This window comes from Echinops telfairi, unplaced genomic scaffold, assembly GCF_000313985.2.
Source record: "Echinops telfairi isolate 266 unplaced genomic scaffold, ASM31398v2 ScPeMD7_23;HRSCAF=83, whole genome shotgun sequence".
In the NCBI taxonomy this organism is placed as follows: domain Eukaryota; kingdom Metazoa; phylum Chordata; class Mammalia; order Afrosoricida; family Tenrecidae; genus Echinops; species Echinops telfairi.
Window position 1 is genome coordinate 66,804,467 of NW_022103920.1, and position 19,705 is coordinate 66,824,171.

Here is a 19,705-nt window from a genome sequence, read left to right on the forward strand (position 1 = left end):
GTAGAAGAAAGTATTCTTGAGTTGGAATTAATTTTATAGCAATCAGTGTTTTGTCTATAATTGATGAAACCTAAAATTAACATATTTCCTGTTTCACTTTTTAAAGTCTACTCTAGAAAATATAATAATTAGAGCAACATTTTATCCCTTATAATTTTGTATTTGACTATGTGTTATAGCATGGTAACTGAGTTACATATATTTTGATAATCTCAGGAACTATATAGGTACTTACTATAAATCTGCCCATTTTACAAATAAGGACGTCATGATACAGAGTTAAATGATTTTCCAGGGTTACACAACTGGTAAGTCACAGAGGAAGCTTTCTTGACATCAGAATCTGTACTTTAAAATTCAATAATAAAATGAGAAAACTATAACTAGGAAGAAAAAATATTCATTCCATAAAAATAATCAGTTTTGTGTTATGTACTTAGTTAACTAGAAAATTGTTTTCTTATGCTTAAAAAATTAATTCTCTACCACTTAAAAGTTATTTACATATTTATAAAGGCTTTGATCTAGATAATCTATGATATAATGTTATATGTCATCAAGTTCGTTTTAACTCATAGGAATCTTACACACCACAAAATGCTCCCTCCTCACTGCTACTCCTACATTTGAATCCTTTTGTGTAGCCATTGCATCAATCCATCTTCCTCTTTATTACAGATTAATTTATTGGGGTATGGAACATGCTTGTAGTTTCTTGTGAAAACGCTATATATTAAATGTTAGAAGTATTAAGCCCAAGTAATATAAGATGTATGTATTACATATTTAGACTATTTTAAAGTATCCATACTACCATCATAGATAAATTTTGAAAGACACAGGCAATTCTTCACAGATTCTTATTTATAAAAGGAGATAAGCTGCACCTAGGAAATAAGTCTAATATACTTATATAATATAGTGCCCATATAAAAGGCACTATTATTACTTTACCTAAAAAGCAAAAAAAGCTGCAACTAGTAAACTTTCACACTTTAAAAGAAAGGCAATAAAAGTTAGCAGGATGTAGAGCTGGACCTGTGTTCACCCAGCTCCGATGCTAAACCTTGAGGCCTTTCATACTTAGCATCAAAGAGTGTTCACACAAATCTCACTGCTCTTCTCAGCTGTGAGCAATGTAGCAAAAATTCATTGAAAACCTTGAAAAGAAAACTATGTATTTCTTATTTATAATTTTATACTCCTGGACATCATGGATTTGTAGTGTAAGGTGAAAGAGTTGATCTTTACCTTGCTTGTGTAAGTATTAGCCTTGCACACTAGATGGGAAAAAAATTATTATAGGCAGTGGGGTTTCATAGAACTTACTTTTTGAAAGTGTGGAAAGCCAAGTCAAATTTGACTTTGTATGCTGTAATATATATCACTGACCGTAAACTGGTGAACATTTTTATAAATCTGAAAATTGCTCTATTTCCTAAGTGAACAATATTCAGATATTTTAGGAAAACTATAATTTGTACTCTAAGCATTTCTTACAGTTAAATATAAGAAGACTTCAAAGTTCAATGAACAAAGCCTTTATCTTTAATTCTATTTTCCATGAATTTTTAAAGCCTCTTTCTCTGCTGACCATGACAGTATTTGACATAGTAAGTGTGACACAATCACTGAAGACAAAATGGCTGCATAAACAAATGTAGTGAAGAGAGCGGATATAGTGCTTGGGGTCTTAAAGGCTTGATGTTAAACAAGCAGCCATCTAGCAGGGACACAAATAAGCCCACATGGAAGGAACACACCAGCCCGTGTGATCATGAGGTGTCAACAGGATCAGGTATCAGGTATCATAAGATTTAAAACAAACAATTACATTGATGTGAACAAGAGGGGTTGGAGTAGAGACCCAAAGCCCATCTGGAGACAACTGGACATCCCCCCACAGAAGGGTTATAAGGAAGGGATGATTCAACCAAGGTGTAGTATAGCACTGATGAATCACACATCATCCCTCTAGTTCCTGAATGCCCCCCTCCCCCCACCACTACCATGACGCAGTCTACCTGACAAACCTGGCTAGACAGAACACAGATTGGTACAGAGAAGAGCTCTCGACACATGGAATTCAAGACAGATAAACCCCTCAGGAACAGTAGTGGGAGTAGTGATATCATGACGGTAGGGGGATGGTTGGTGAGAGGGAAGGAGAGAAGGGGAAAACTCATCACAAGATTGGATATATAGCCTCTACCCGAAGGGGACGAATAACAGAAATGTGGGTGAAGGGAAATGACAGACAGTGTAAGATGCAAAATAATAATAACAATTGATAATTGATCAAGGATTCACAAGGATGGGAGGGTGGAGGAGAGAAGGGAAAAAAGAGGAGCTTATACCAAGGACGTAGTAGACAATGTTTTGGAAATGATGATGGCAACATATGTACAAATATGCTTTATACAATTAATGTATGGAATTTCATAAGAGCTGTAAGAGACCCCAATAAAACGATTTTAAAAATCAAATATTAAGTACGAAAAATAAGCTAAAGATGGATTCATCCCCAAGCTAGGTGAGGAGGGATCAGGAGCAGGGACGGTGCTTCCCTCTCTGGACAGAGGGTTGCTGTAAGGTAGTGCTGACACAGAAACAGGTTTGTAAACTTAACACCAAGCACAGAGTGCTCGTTTTAGAGCTGATACAAGCACACTTAACAACAACAACTAAGCACTTGCGAAATTATAAATCTATAAAAATATGTCTAAAATAACTTTAGTGTCAATGAAAATGTTTATACAATATAATTTGAAAATAAAACATCAGGTACTTCCAATGAATGTCCACTTTCATCTTTAACACTAGGAAGTAAGTTCCTGGTTGCCTTTCTTAAGTACCAAACAAACAAGCCCTACCATTGAGTTGATTCTTACTCACAGCGATACTACAGACCAGCGTAGATGTGCCCTCTGGGTTTCTGAGATCTTTGATCTTTACTGAAGCAGGCAGTCTTCTTGTTCTCTCATGGGGTAGCTGATGGGTTCAAACCACTAACCTTGTGGTCAGCAGTTCTGGCAGCACTATGGCACCAGAGCTTTTTTCCCCCCTTAAAAAGTCAGTATTAAAACTTCTTAGAAGTTTTATCACCATATTACCATAGATGGTAGTAAAGAGGACCTAAGATACAAATGTTGGATATTTGTCAGCTCATATTATATTTTAAAATTCTGTATACAGTCATCAACTGAACCTTACTTAAGTGAAAACTTTAAGCATATGCAAAACTTTACCAGTTATGCACTTTCTAGTTTGCTAACATATGCTTAAAAGTAAAATAAATATGAATGCCATAACTATTAGTACATGAAACATAATCACTCAAAATATCCCATTAGTCTGTAGGAAAACTTTATTTCCATTAAGAAGTGCACAATTTTAAATGGGAGAATAAACGCATAATAATGAATACTAATATCAGTAGATACATTCAACACAATCAAAACCAACCTCCCAGCTTAGCTCTTGATTTTGTTAGTGTTTCAGAGGGCTTCATAAGAACTTGATGTTTAGAACCAGAATTGATAAATGTATTACAGAATGGATTAGATATTTGTATTTTCTCACTCAAGTATAAGGAGACCTGAATGCACAGTTGTTAAGTGCTCATAGCTAACCAATAGTTAGTTCAATGGTTCAAACCCACCCACAGCTCCATTGGAGAAAGATGTGGTAGCCTGCTCCCATAAAGATTACAGACTTAGAAACTCTATAGGGCAGTTTTACTCTTCCACATATGCAGGTCCCTATGTGTCAGAACTGACACAATAAGTAGCAAATTCTTTCTCTGAAGACATGGTAGGTGGAAATGCTATTTATTATGAGGAGGCTTAATACATCTAAAGTGACTGTCAAAATACAGAGAGAAGCGGCTTGGTTATAATATACAATGACATTAGCTTATCTGGCTAAATAACTCCTAGTGTTCCCGCGCAGTATGAAGGATGCAATGGGGAGCAACACGTGGGAGGAGTACAAGGGTTTGACTGGATCACTTCTCTCATTATATGTGCAAAGCCCAAATGATCTCACCTTTTTTCTTACCCATTTCTGATCAAACATTTCCGATCAAACATCTATTTGTGCATTTACTTGAAGTATTTCTCAAAATATTCTAAAAGTGTTAGTCTATGCTTCATATATTTTTGTGTAGAATCATCAAGTGTTGATTTTATATAACTCACTTCTCTGAGGACAAATTCTTGCTCTGCTCATTAGTTATACTATTATTATATATTTGTGGATTTTTTAATATTATAATAGCAATTTTAAAAGTTACATTTTAGGAAAATGCAATCTGGCCTAAAAATTAACATCAATAACATATATCTCTGAAATTCACTGAAGTACTTTGTATAGATTCTTATACATTCAATATTCAGGGTTGGCCCTTAATGAGTCTGAATAATACACATGTTACAGTCTAAAATTTTTATTTGATTATTTTTTAATTTCCATGTGTCAGGATATTTCAGTAATTTTTACTAATACTATCATTTATTCTTTTAGTCTCTACAGAATTTTTAATTATTTCAAATGGATCTTCCACAGTGCTCAAATCCAGCGGTTAGTTCCAATTCTCCAGCTCTATGGCAATACAATAGCACTTGTAACTGCAGACTGAACCACTATTGGCACTAAAGCAATTAGTCTATGTTGAAAATGATTTATTCGTAGGAGCCATTTATCATGATGCTTGATTTTCAATTCTGACATGCAACTAGTGCCTCCTTGGCCTGCTGTCAGAAAATAGTTGTCAGAAACAGCTCAAATAAAGAAAAAAAAATATTAAAAATATTGGACCATAGAGGTATCTAATTAGCCATTTCATCTGGAAATTTCAAAGGAACCACTTAACTGTCACTAATGAAGGTACATCATTTCCCAGAAAGTTTTAACATTTGACTACAGACCTTTGGTTGCTGTTAAAGGGGTCCGAACAAGGATTCACGTCATTTGCTCAAGCCAACAGAAACAGAGCTACCATTTAGGTGATTCCAACTCAGAACAACCCTCAATGTGTCAAAGGAGAACTGGCTTCCAAGACGTTCAATGGCTGATTATATATAGATTATATACATATAAATTTATATATAAATATATTACATGCATAAATCATATATATATGTAATTATTAATCTGGTCTTTCTTCAGAGATGCCTCTCAGTGGAACTGAATAACGAACTTTTGGTTGGTAGCCAGGCACATTAACTGTTTGCATCACCCAGAGACTTGTGCATCAAGTATTGGGGGTTTCTATAAACCAGCTCAGCTAGTCATACACCATTTAAGAAAATAAATCATAAAAGCTCCTCTTGAAACATCATCAGAGACCTAGATCTTAGGTCATTGGAATCAAGAACAAAATTGTAATAAAACTACGCCAGGCGGAAGGCCGTGCTTCTCCGTTCAGCAGACCACGGTCTTCCTGCTGTGTCCACAGCCACGTTGGGAAGGTGAGTGATGATATCAAGACCCAACAAAAGGCCATTCGCTTTTTCCCAACTAACTCAATTATCAAATGATCCGTTGCAAAATCGCCTTTTATCCTCTTGAAGCAGGTGTTTCTGATTCAGATAATGAGCCTTATGGTGCAGACACTGCATTTTTAGTTCTAGTTGAAAGACGGATACCCACCCAGTTGGGCAGAAGGGTGAATATGGTAATTGCCAAGTAACTCAGTGAGAATGAGGGACATTTGTAAGTCATCCGTGATTTAGCTTCAAGCTTCTTATAGCCAGTAGCCTATTTTATCAGTACATTTTAAAATGTGACCTACAAACAAGTACGCTTGTCGGTATTAACAAGACAATGCAACTAAAAAGCATACTTTTGACTATTTCTGTAAAACAGAAAAATGTACCAATATAAAGGAGACCATTCAGCTATTCTTGACTTGTGTTATTGGGTAGAGAAAACATACAGATTACAATATTTGTTTCACTTTCTATCTGAATATTGATATATTGTAGAGTCATATCTTCCTGAACAACTGGCCACCTATATTTTATTAGGTTGGAATGTTCAATTTTTATGAGAGAACTTAATAAATGTATAAATATTATGTGACTTAAAATGGTAATCATTATCTTTTAAAAAAGAAAGATGCTGATGATTTGAAACTTCTTCAAGGAGCTATTAGAAAACTTCACCTGGGTTACCTCGATATCTATTTTAGATGAATAGCTTTACCCATCCATAAGTATATATTAATATAATAAAAAGAAGAAGAAAAAGAACTACAGCTCAAGAGACATAATACAAATACGTAATCAAACATCCTCTGAGATAAAGCAGTAAGGGTATTTTCCACAACCAAACTATTATGTTTTCCAGCAGTAAAAGCACCGGCAGCTTAGAGTGAAGATGAAGAAGGAAGAAGAGAAGGGATGCAGAGCTACGTGGTCCATGTCCCATCAAAGAATAGTTAACCTTTTTTATCCTTAAACTACCAGAATGTTTTCAAAATGTTTACAGAATTTCTTTCATATCTAGAGAAGAAAATAGAAACTTAAAAAGGGAAACTAGCAAATAACACTGTTCATCCAAGCAATTTGCAAATTCCTAGGGAGCAGAGCTTTTATCTCTGGGGAAAAAACATTCTGACATAGAGGTGCTCCTCATTTAATTTACTAGTTAAAGGAGTTGCTGTGAGCCACGCAGATTGTTTGTTTTAGTTTTACTTTCCCAGATCTTAGTGCTAGTCCTATAGCACTGGTAAACATGATGAGAGAACAATGGACCGCCGAAAGAACAAACAGATCTGTCGCGGAAGAAATGCAGCCAGAATGTGCCTTAAAAGCAAGTATGACTTTGTCTCATGTACTGTGGACATGCTATCAGGAGAGGTCAGTCCCTGGAAAAGAGCCTCATGCTTGCTAAGATCAGTGAGGCAGAGAAGAAAATGAAGACTCTGAGGAGATGGACCGACACAGTGGCTGCAACAATGGAGTCAAACGCAAGGACCATTGTGAGAAGGCAGGGGACTGGGCAGTGTTTGTGCTGTTGCCCTTAGCGATGCTGCGAGCGGGGACCCATTCAGAGGTACCTAACCACAACTACTGCTACTACATAAATGTTTGAGGATAACATGTCCTGACGTTATTGTGATCTGATGTTCACTTGTAGATCATTCATGCTATGATTTGTAAAGATGCTGCTATAAAAGGTAATGAAAATATAAGATATTCGACGTATACTAGAACTAACTTATGGAGTCATCAGAACAGAATTCCATAATAAGTGATATTAATAGACATCAATCACTAAGACATAGCAACACGTATAAGGCCTATGGAACAAAAATCACTAATGTTTAAAAGTATAGGTCAGAGGTTCTCAACTTTCCTAATGCCGCGACCCTTTAATACAGTTCCTCATGTTGTGGTGACCCCCCCAACCATTAAAATTGCTTTCATTGCTACTTCATAACTGTAATTTTGCCACTGTTGTGAATCGGGCGACCCCGATTCACACACGATCAAACATCCTCTGAGATAAAGCAGTAAGGGTATTTTCCACAACCAAACTATTATGTTTTCCAGCAGTAAAAGCACCGGCAGCTTAGAGTGAAGATGAAGAAGGAAGAAGAGAAGGGGTCACAACCCACAGGGTGAGAACCGTTGGTGTAGGTGTTATATCATTGTGATAAAAGGGGATAGACTTAGTTTAGATTTTTTTAAAAAGTAAGGTAAATATGCTGAAATAATTTTCTTCTTACTTAATTAAAACATGCCTGTCTGCTTTGGAAACACTAAGCATCCAATTGTACACATGCACACTATCAAACTAGTTTTGCTCCATCTGCTTTTTTCCCATCTCTAATGTTTTTCAGTTTATTTTGGCTTTGGAACTCATGAGGAAGGTACCTTCTTGATGTGGATTGTATGTTGGCCTGCTAATCATGCAAACAGCAATTCAAAACCAGCAACAGCTCCTCAGGAAAGAGATTAGGATTCTAATCCCATCAAGGTTTACAGTCTGTTCTGTTCTATAGGGTCAATATGAGTTGGAATAGATTTGATGACAGTGAATTTGCTTTTGAAGCAAATTCTTTATCTATAAAATGGTGATGATATTTTCATTTAGCTCTAAGATTGTTGTGAAAAATGAATTTCTGTGAAGACTAAACACCTAGATTTGCAACTATCATGGAATAAACCTTGAATAAAGGCTAATGTTTGTTGCGAGGTTTAGTTCTAAATGAATTGTGTCCTAAGTACATAATCAGGTGGAGATTTGTCCCTTGGGAAAGGGCATTAGCCTGACTTTCTCCAGGTCCCATGGTTGGCTGAGGGATACTAGAGATCTGTACTTTTCTCTTTCTTTCTGATTATCATTAATATTCAACTTAGAAATTTCAGTCTTGGCAGATACTTCAAGGGACCTCTCAAACATCCCTTAGTACATGGACATTGAAAATGGGCAACAATGTGATAAGTTCAAGTGGATTGGATTTACTTACCATTTCCTTTTGCTTCATTTGGGTTTTCTGTATAAATATAACTTTGACAATTATGAAATACTTATTTTAAAGGTTCTGTGGGGCCGGGCCTAATCCCAACTATGTGAAACCCCTCCCCTTCAGATGAATGCAATTCAGAGGACAGCACTGGGGCTACAGTTTGGGGAGAGGGGCATGTCAGATTAAAGCACATGGGAGAAATGAAAAAGGATGGAGAGGGAAGATAGGACATCCTGGCCCCCCAAGCCCGGAGGATGATATTTCTGTTCAGAGCAGACAACACACAGAGAGGACAATAGGGCAGGTCCCACCATGAGACATGAAATCCCTTACTAAACCTTAGCACTGTGGGGACAACACTGGAGACACAGTGGGGGAATAGTGGGGCAAAACACTAAGGACATGCAACAGAGCAGCAAGGGGACAAAAGTGATGAAATCCCTGGGGAATTCCAAAAATAGACTTTGGAGGCAAAGTGTAGCACTCCATCAGACTCAACTGGAAAACATTCCTAAAGATCAACAAACAGACCTTCAACTATTTATAGTCTTTTCCATTATTGTCAGTGGCTTTACTTTTGTTATTGTTATTTTGTTTTTATTTATTTTTGGTTGTGGTTTTGACTTCTTTTGTTGTTTTATTTGGCCTTGCCTGTTTTTTGCACTCATTATGTATCTGTGTGTCTATCTATATAAGATAGTGGGATAAATAATTAAGAGATGAAAAGAACGGGACCAATGATTCCGGGAGGGATACGAGGGAAGTGAGAGAAAGGAGGGGGGTAGGAAACCAACTCAGGGACAAGGGTACAACAAGTGAACTAAAATCAATGGAAAGAAGGGCATAGGATGCCTAGTGGGGTTTAATCAAGGGTAATGTAGCAGCGAGGAATTCCTAAACCCAAATGAAGGGCAAGCATGATGGTGGGACTAGAGGAAAGTAAAAGGGAATAGAGGAAAGAACCAGAAGGCAAAGGACATTGATAGAGGTCCAAATACAGGCATGTACATATGTACATATATCTATATAATGAGAGGGGAATAGAAGAACTATGTACTCATATCTATATGTTAAGTATTAAGGTTGCAGATGCACATTGGACCTTTTGTTCAGTTCTAGGCCTGAACTGATCTCTTTCAGAGCAGTTGGTATCTGGGAACATCCCAGAATTGGTCGCAGGGCTGTGGAGACTAATGTTTGCATCATCTATTAGTTCACTGGACTAGTTATTTCCATGTGTCTTTGTATTGTCATCACCATTCTTTCCTCCCAATGGGTGGATAAAAGAATCTTATCTTAGATCACTGATCATGAGATTTTAAGATTCCAGTCAGCCTTTAACCAAAACTCCCCTTAAGTCATTTTTAGACTAAACAATAATAGAATTGAATTAGTAAGGAATTTATGCCTTAAAAACTACATTTATAAGGCCAAATCTACTACAGTAAATATACAAGGGAGCAGTGTGTCTAAATTAAAGGTGGTGAACCATTTTGAGTAGAAATGGAGAGATTGTTGATACAAAGTAACGAAGGTCGTTAATGTCATTTCAATGTATGTGCAGAAATCGTTGAATAGGTTCATGTTTCACTGGGTGTATCTTCACCAAATGAAAATAACTATTAAAATAAACTCAAAACAAAAAGAAAAGAACACATAACTTTGAAGGAATTCCTTCCTGGGCAGCAGACCTAAGAACTGTCTAAAGAAATTCTATGTTCAACAGTGTGCACTTTTTATGAGTAGTACTTGTGTTTGATACTACTGCTTGTCTTTTCGATGGAATCGACTTCAATGAGAGAGGTACTTGAATTTTGATTTGTGAATCACCACATCCAGCTGGCACCAGACATTTGTTGTTGTTATCTGCCACCTATTTGACCTCATGATACATAGAGATTGGACACTGTGATCCAATGGGTTTCCTTCCACAGGAAGTAGAATACCAGGCCATTCTTCATTGTCACTCAGTTCGGAAACTGCTGAAATGAGTCAGCATCAGAACAGCACACAAGCCTCCATTGTCAGACAAGTGGTGGCCGCACTTCATTGTCATTGACTGAAATCAAAACTGGATCTCCCACAGGAAAGGCAAGAATTCTACCACTTGTACTACCACTGCCCCCAAATAAGATTTTGTTGAGTGATTGATCCCTACTTAACTAAATATTTTCCTGCTCTCAATTTAATTTAATGGCTCTTGCCTTTTGATTTCATGCCACTGTTATTAAGTATTTTCAATACATCTTCTAAAAGTATTATTTTTTTGTTTCTTACTTTTGCTTGTTCTCAATATTCTTTGATTGTTTTGTCATATTTTCCCCTCTTGAGATATTGTTTGTATTGCTACCAAACCCACATTAAGACTGTCTATGTTGAATTTCTCTTCTATATAATTTTAGATTCCCTAGCCCTCTTGTCTTTGGTACATTCACAACCGCAGTGGTTGTTTCTGTGAGGGCTTGGACCAACCTCATATAGGCAAACTTCACAGCACCTAGATCTGTACCCTGTGCCATTCAATCTCTCCCTTCTCTGTTGCACATCTGGGAATCAGATAGAATGCACTTGATGAAGGCCTCCTGGGTGACAGAAACAATAAGTTAAATGCATTTCCTTTTTTTCTTCCTTAAAAGATGTTCCTAAGACATATGTCACATCGTTTGTCAGAAGGACCCATGGTGTTGAGAAGTCATTTACCCATATTGACAACCAGCCCTACACTTCCTCATTGGTTTGAAATGCCTCTTTCCTGTCTAAGATCTCGTCGTCCATTTCTTTCTATGAAAGGTTTTAGCTTATGATTTTGCTTCAATGCTACATAATGGGAAATTCAACCTACATCCGTAGTGTGTAGTCATTGCAATCCATCAAAATGGTTCCTTGAAGGCAATCAAGACTCCAATAGCCAATAAAAATTCCATAGTAATAAGTGCCTCTGATTTTATGAATTCTGCGAACAAATCTTCAGCTGCTAATATTGTCTCCTTCCTTCATTTCAATAAGATATATCATCTTATTTTGTCATTTATTAGATTCCTCTTATTTAAGAAAAATAGGTTACACCTGGTTCTGACCATCTACTTATCAAGCAGCATAATAATACAGATTTTATTTTTGTTGTCTTTAAATTCAATCAGGGCTAGCACATTAAGAGAACATTAGTCTGAAAGTAATTTGGAATGCACAAGGGTTGTACACTGGCCTAGTTTTCACATGCTAAATTGCTTTTCTTTAAAGATGATCATTAATGAATGGAGATAAGGAAAGATGAAGAGAGAGCAATAATTAGAAGATAATATTAGAAAGCAGGGAAAATAGGTCTCAAAAATGCTTACTTTTGAAGGTATCATATGTTAAAGTATTTATATAAAATATACATACATTTTAAAACACAAGAAAGAAAGAAAACACTTATGAACTCATCATCCTATGTAAGAAATAGGACAAATACCATGTATTTTATGAGCAGTAATGTGCATACAAGGTTATGGCAAACACACGCCCTGCCTTCTCCTCTAGGGCCTAATACTAACCACACTGCTTTAGGGAAACACGTGTTCTGCTCTGAGAGGGTATTTTTTCCTGTTTGTTTTTTTGTGTGGGGGGGGTGGGGAGGAATGGTGAAAGGCAGAAAGGCACAATAGTATTAGCTGATATATCTACTGTACATGGTTATATAAAGTTGTTTTCATGAAAATAATGTCTTTTAAAACTCAAAATGAAGTTACTAATTTCTCTTGATTCACTGCTATTCCTGTGGAAAATCATATAAACTAAATAATCAAGAGACATTTTGAAATTGTCCCAAACTGAACGAGGTTGTGAAAGCATTAATTATTTGTCCTTTATCAATCAATAGTTGCCAAATTTGACGACACAGATATTATCCCAGATATAAGAAGCAAGCGTTTTCAGACTCAGAGGAAATGCAAAGCATTTGTTTAAGCGCTCCACATTTTCAAAATTGTTTCTGAAATAAGTGAAACGGAAAGAAACGGGGGAGATTCCAAATGCCAGACCCAATTCAGAAATATATATTCACAAATTCCTATACGTAATTCAGGAAGTCTACCACTAATTAAAAAGGTGAGCCATTCAGGAAAGAAAAAAAGGCAACCCTCTCACTTGTAGAAATACACCAACTGTCTAACGGAGGGAGGGGGGAAAAGATTTTATTTGCAATTGCATTTGTTTTAATATCGCTTACTTCCCTAGATCCTGATTCAATTGCAACGTGTGCTACTTCACGAGCAATTTGCCTAGATAATGCCTGCCCCCACTTCCCCTCACATTAGATGGGGGGTGGCTTGGATTGGACACTCAGAAGCTGTCACTCGCTGGGGTGCCGGTGCCTTATGTCACTCTGCTGGCCGCCCTGCTACCGCAGGACTGGGGGTTAGTTTCATGCGGAGCCCAGGTTCTCTCCTGTGAATACGCAGTTATTGTCACGTGGCTCTGCAGAGCACATGTCCTCATAGGAGCTCCCATCTTCTCCTTTCCCCGACATTTGTCACAAAAGACACCCTTTCTATTCCTAAATTTGTCTGGAGAGAGTACGAAGGGAAACAAAGGAAGGGGAGCTCATCCTAAATATCATTTTTCAACAAAAAGAGAAAGGAGGGTTTCCTTAGGATCTGCCGATTTCTTATGTGTTTTGCTAAAACGAAATTTGTTGCTTAACGTTTTATCTACTCTTACACATAATTTCCTCCTGTTTTCACTTCAATATGTGATGCTTTGAGAAATTTATACCAATGGAGAAACTCATCTGTAGATGTTGTCTATATTCCAGTTTTCAGCCAGATCTAAGTGAATGGTCGTGAGTTAATTGTAGAGAGAATTATCTTCTTATAGCCCTTTCCAACCTCTGTGAGACTTCCAATTTATAGTTAAAAGCTATCTCCCCCAGCCTTGCTTTGTGACACTGGTCAGAGTGTGTTTGTGTTCTGTTTGCATGTTGAATGAATTACAAACTCCCTGTCATCATTTAAAGATACTTTCAATTTTCCCTGTTTCTTAAATTCATTCACTGGGGAGAGACATTGCAACTTTGAAAGGAAATGGGAAGGTTTTCTCTTACCACTTCAAAAGTACAATAGAGACATTTAGATTCAGATGTTAGAGACAGTGTACAGAGGAAATAATGGCTGCAGAAATTAAACTGACCAAGGAAGCAGGGAATACATAGAGAAGCCCCAGGTTGTGGAACCCGTGCCTTCAGAGGAGCAGGGCAGACTTCCACAGGAGCAGGGCAGACAACGGGACTGAAACTCACACTTTGTACCCAGTTGTCTCTCAGATCACCAATGTCCTCCGAAAGCAGCGGTTCTCAACCTGTGAGTCGCGACCCCTTTGGGGGTTGAACCACCCTTTCACAGGGGTCGCCTGATTCATAACAGTAGCAACAAAAATATATTCATGGTTGGCGGTCACCACATGAGGAAGTGTATTAAAGGGTCGCGGCATGAGGAAGGTCGAGAACCACTGTTGAGCACCTAAAGGAACTCATTTAAGAGACATGCACAGGGAGGACATTTGGAACCACTAGGGATTCAAACTAGTTAGGCTAAGTATCCCAGGTGCTCTCACTGAAGGCTCCGTTTCGAATTTTTGAACTCCAACTTGGCTCGGTGCTGCACACACATCCTGAATGTGAAATGGGGGCAAGAAAGAACTTGTAAACCCTGCACTAGCTTCTCAGACCAGAAACCTTTCTCCAAGAAATACATACTGATTCATGGCTCAAATAACAGCCCTACAAAAACCATTTCCTTTATAAGCTCGAAGATACCCTGCTGCCTATGGCATCTCCCATGTACAACACTCCCACAGGCCTCTATGCTTTAACACAAGGCTTACTGCAATTTTGACGTTAAAGTCTTATTGTTCATTGCCATCTCCCTGAACACTCATTACGATAGAGTCCACTCTGACTCGTAGTCAGCCCTACCAGGTGCAGTAGAACTACTCCTGTAGTGTTCGGAGACTGTAACTTTTTATGGGAATAGATAGTCTTGTCTTTCTCTGATGGAGTGGCTGGTGGTTTCAAACAGCTCACCTTGTGGTTAACAGTTCAAGACATAACCATTACACTACCAGGGCTCCTTTCCCAAACATAGAGTTCTCAAAACAACAAGATCTCTGGTCTTTGCTTCTTTTCGTTTACCTCCTGGACAAAGCTGCACAGAATCAGATGACCGGTCAATACCTGGTGATCTTCCAGAATATTAAAGCGAGGGTCAATTTCTCTGTTTTAGGACTAACACATTTGGAAATCAGACTCTGAAATAAAGTTTACATACTTTATATTTCTTCCAAAAGAATTGTCACTAGTTTACTGCACTCCAGAATTATTATTTTGATAATATGGATACAAATATATGCTATATTCTTGAGGTGTACCCATGACCTAAAAAAAGTTATTTACAGGTGGCTTGTGGGGAGAAGCTTGAGTGTTAATTCAGAAACCATTAAATTGATCAATTATGGCTGATCACACAAGGTTCTTTCTTAAACCCAGGGAATACGTAAAAAGGAGGCTTTTGAATAGTTCCATAATGGCCGATTGTAAATATCCATTATTCTTTCTCAAGACTTTTTAGGAGAAAGAGAAGTGCAAAATCTTTTCTACATGTATTATAATTCAAGACCCTTATTACAAAGGTATTTAAATATTTCTCATTAATAATAGTAATCTGGAATTGTAGAGTTCCTTGAAACTTTAAAGTACTGATTTAAGGCAGAGAATAAAAGAAAGAAATCCCCATCTTCTTATAGCCCACCACTAATCCAAAGTTATTTCATCTCTGAAACATGTCATCAGCCACCTCTTCGGGGAAGGAGGGCAGCCTGCTGTTAATGCATAGCTGCCACTCACACACGTGGTGTGAGGCCATTGGGGAGCTGAAGGGAACCATTTGTCTATAATTCATAAAATTTACATCCCCTGTAATTTTCAGTGGAGGGTTTGCTTTTTTTTGCATTTAAAAAAGACTGACCCACCAATACTGCCACTGGTTCATGGTATTTTCCTAGAATGAAGGCAGACAGCCAGTTAGCTATTTCAAGACGAAAAAAAAAGAAGAAATAGAAGAAGAAGAAGCAATTTCATTTCCATCTTGACTTTCTTGTAAAGGCCAACTAACAGAAATTTGTTTATTCCATCTGCCTTCCTTAATGATCATGAACAGTGACAGATCTCAGAGAGAATGCACATTTTTTGTCTTCTGAAGTTCAGTATTATTCTCTGTCAGGAAAAATTTACAAGTTAGCTCTCATGTTTGTAAAGTTCATTGCCCAGAATAGTAGTTATATATAGTAATTACCAAAACAGCCCAACATCTAGATTTTTTTTAAAAGGAAAAGAAAACCTGATATCTTGGGACCAAGTTTTCCTTTCTCTCTGGAAATCCATCAATATAATATAATATACTGTATACACTCGAGTATAAGCCAACTCAAATATTAGTTGAGGCACCTAATTTTACCACAAAAACAGCATCAAAATGTGCAGAAAAACTAGGCTTATACTCGCGCATAGATGGTAATTCTTCCTCACCTACTTCCTGATATTAGGAACTTAATCATGCTATTTGTTAATAAATGTTATTTTACATGAGAAAACGAAGAAAGCAAAGCACTGACCACCTTCTCCTACAGCAGTTCTGAGAACTGCCAGCTTCTCAGGAACTCATATTCCATATCACAGCTCAAAGCATGTGGAAAACTAAACCTTGAGGCAGAACCTCAGGCTTTTAATGCCAGCTGTGACTAGATGTGGACAACTCTGATATGTTATTTATATCCTTTGACCCTAAATTCCTCATGTTTCAATCTGAGGAGATAGATCCCCAAGGTAAGTCCTAATAGCCTTTGACACACGAGAAAAACAAAACCCAGATCTGTTGACGCTGAGTGAATTTCCACTGTCCCCGAGCCCCAGTCCTAGAGCAGAACCACTTCCTGGGATTCCTCAGCTGTGTCCTTCAGCACAGCTGATTGCCAGGTCTTCTCTCTGTAGCTACTGGATGAGTTTGACCTCCTAACCACCAGGCGAACTGTCCAGTAAAAACCGTCTGTGGCCCTCACGGACCTGGGACGCACGTGAAGCTGGTGAGAAAGATACTGGAAATGATACGACTCACTGCTTCACTTCAGAGTCCTTCTCAGTTCAATGATCATCATTCTGAAGGAGTAGGAAGCACACGATGGTCCTTCATGGTTAGAACTGACGTAACTGTAACAGCATCAGTAACAAAGGCACAGGGCGACCAACCCGGACGCTTCAAGTTTTGCTGTCTTCATCCGTAAAGCAGGTAGCGGAACTCTAATGTTAGCAATGAGGAATCCATGTGAAAGGTGCAGCCAAGCACTCAGCATTTAATAAAGCTCTTATGGATAGCGATTGCTAGTATTTTTTTTTTCCAGAAAATCAGCAGTAGCCATTAAAACCAGTTCCTTTGCTTTCTTTATTCTAACAGTTGCTTTTGATACAGCTTAGAATACAGCTGTATCTATGTGATAATTAGACAGCAACTTCAGAATGTTTTTAGTTGATAAAAAAGTCACATACATTAAGCATAATAACAAAAGTAAAAGAGGAGTATAGTCAGTGCTATTATAATTCTGCATATGTGTTCTGAAACCCACACTGCCCCAAAGTGAACAATAAACAGCACAGAACTCATGGGAACATCAGGTTACAGGCTCACGACTCAAAAACATCACCAGGGACATGTTAAAAAAATCATAAAATCTGAAAAGCAGTAGCACAATTAAATAATTAAGAAATGCATGGATAGGTCAGTGATGATAGCACTTTACCTTACAAAGACCTGTGGCATGTGAACGATTGTGAAGTTGATGGAATCAGGGCTATCTGAATCAGCAGGAGAGTTGTAAAACCAGAGGTGGCCCATCCACAGGTGAGGAACTGAGTTTGCGCGTGAGTGTCTGAGGACTGACTCTCCTCAAATTGAAACTGCCTTTTGTGAATTCCTCTGTGGCTCAGATTCCTCTGCAGCTCTTTCAGGGGGTCAACCGGATGGCAGTGCATTTGGTTTTGCGATTTATTCTTGACTCTGTTCTGCAACAGATTACTTACATGGATAGGAAGGCATGAATGGATATCATGTACATATATTATCTTTAAATAAGTAAAATTCAAAGAATTTTTTTCTGTGTATAGGCCCATAGTAAAATTATTCATAGTTGGGTATTTTTGTTTGTTTTTAATACTTGGGTATTTTAACGTTACATGGCATTTTTTCAACTACAGCAAAAACCTTCTTTGCTTTAAAACCAAAAGATAAGCCCCAAATACCGGGGGTGGAGGGTGGGAATTATATCTTACACAAACTATAAATACTCTTTGCTTTGAACCTTTTCTCCAGTTTCATGTGTGTCTCAATTTCTAGCGTCAGTAAAAATATGGGAGAAGGTGGTGGGGAAAGAGAGATACAGATGAGAAGAGAACAGGGTAATGGAAATTCAGCTTAAAATGCAGACAAATCTGCCGTTTCTGCTTGATAGCCTGTAACATTTGCATGTAGTGCACTTTGCATGGCAGAGTAGCTACTAGTAATAGAATTCTCTCACAGTGGAGGTTAATTACTTTTCAGCTACAGCAAAATAAATTTCCTGTCAAGCCCACGGACAGGAATATGCCAGTGTCCCAATTTTACCTGCAGTTTTAATTCTGCGTTAATATCTGACACTTGCTTGTATGTAGTGGGCTGTTTCTCTGAACACTGGAGGCCCCCAAGGAATAGGAGGCGTTGTCAGTTATGGAGTACCAAAGTGTGTGTGTTTAAAAAAAAACACAGTGCTTTGCTACTCCCTGAGTGCACTTAAGGAAGATTAACTGACCTGCCTCACACTTTAGAGAACAGGGGCAGCCCTCTTGATGACGTGGGAAAGCACACCTTAACACAAGACAAGGAGTCAGGCAGGTTCATTTGTCAGAGTCCAGAGTGGAAGAAACTCAGGCTTTTTGTTTCATCTTAAACCAACAAAGGAGCCCTCAGGAGTCATTCGTTTCAATATCCTCTCCATTGTAATAAGGCCAAGCCCACTGCACAATTTCCTAAATGTTAGCTGATAATGTATTATATGTTTCTCTTAATTCTACTGCTCTGGAGCTTAATTTTTTCCACCCCAAATTACATTTCTAGTCTAGGACTAGCATCATGTCTTGTCATCAGGTCAGGCATTGCCACAGTCACGGAAGTAATCAGCACCAACTTCGGCGTTAGAATAGGAAAATAAACACACACGCTTCCCGTCGCTGAACACTTAACACAGGATAGGGTGGATCGTGGCATAAAAAAAAAACAGAGTAGTACTCCATTGAGGAGTCACGTCTTCATAGCTAAATTATTTGTCATAAAAATTAGAAAATAATTAAATAATTGATATGAAAAATATTTTCACATATATTCTGAATCCGACACCACAATTTATTGTTGGAATGCTTCCTCCACTCCAGCATTCTCTATCCATTGGAATCCATGCATGTTTTTCATTCTGTGTATTTCACTAATCATACCATGCGACCTCTGCTGACTTGGCTGATTTTATTCGTGTGGTCTCACTGGTTGTTTTGAAAACTTGGAGCTTTGTTTTATTATCACCGTGACGCCTGTCTCTGTCTCATATAATAACTTTAATGGAAATGTTTAACAACTCTCCTTTCCAATTAGACTACAAGTATTTGATGGTGTGGTGCTTTGTTTTGCTTTACATTTATGGTTGCTTCACAGCATGATGCCCTGCATATAATCCTCACTGAGTATTTGTTAAATTGACTTTCCTTGAAGTTTAATCCTCTTCTGATACCAAAAAAGCAGGCAGGAATGGGGAGGGGAGGTGAAGAGAGGATCCTACGGATTTTCCTCATTAGAAGCATCGGAAGCATTAGAAGGACTCAACTTTCTTATCTTCAACAGTTCATAATAAAGCAATTTCTAATTTGAAGTTCTTGTGAGGAACAATGATATTTGAGTTTGTGTTTCTGCATGCGGAAGGATCAGTTGCAATCAGTCCCAGTTCTCACACCAATTGTATTGGATCATGAATACATTATCAATTCCATTTTTTTTTATTTCAATCTGTTTTGGAGAACTTGGAACATGAGGAACATACCAAAGTTTGTCCTTTACTCCTAACCATCAGAGATAGGTAAGATCACAGAACCGTTATGATACATAGAGAAAATATTGAAGA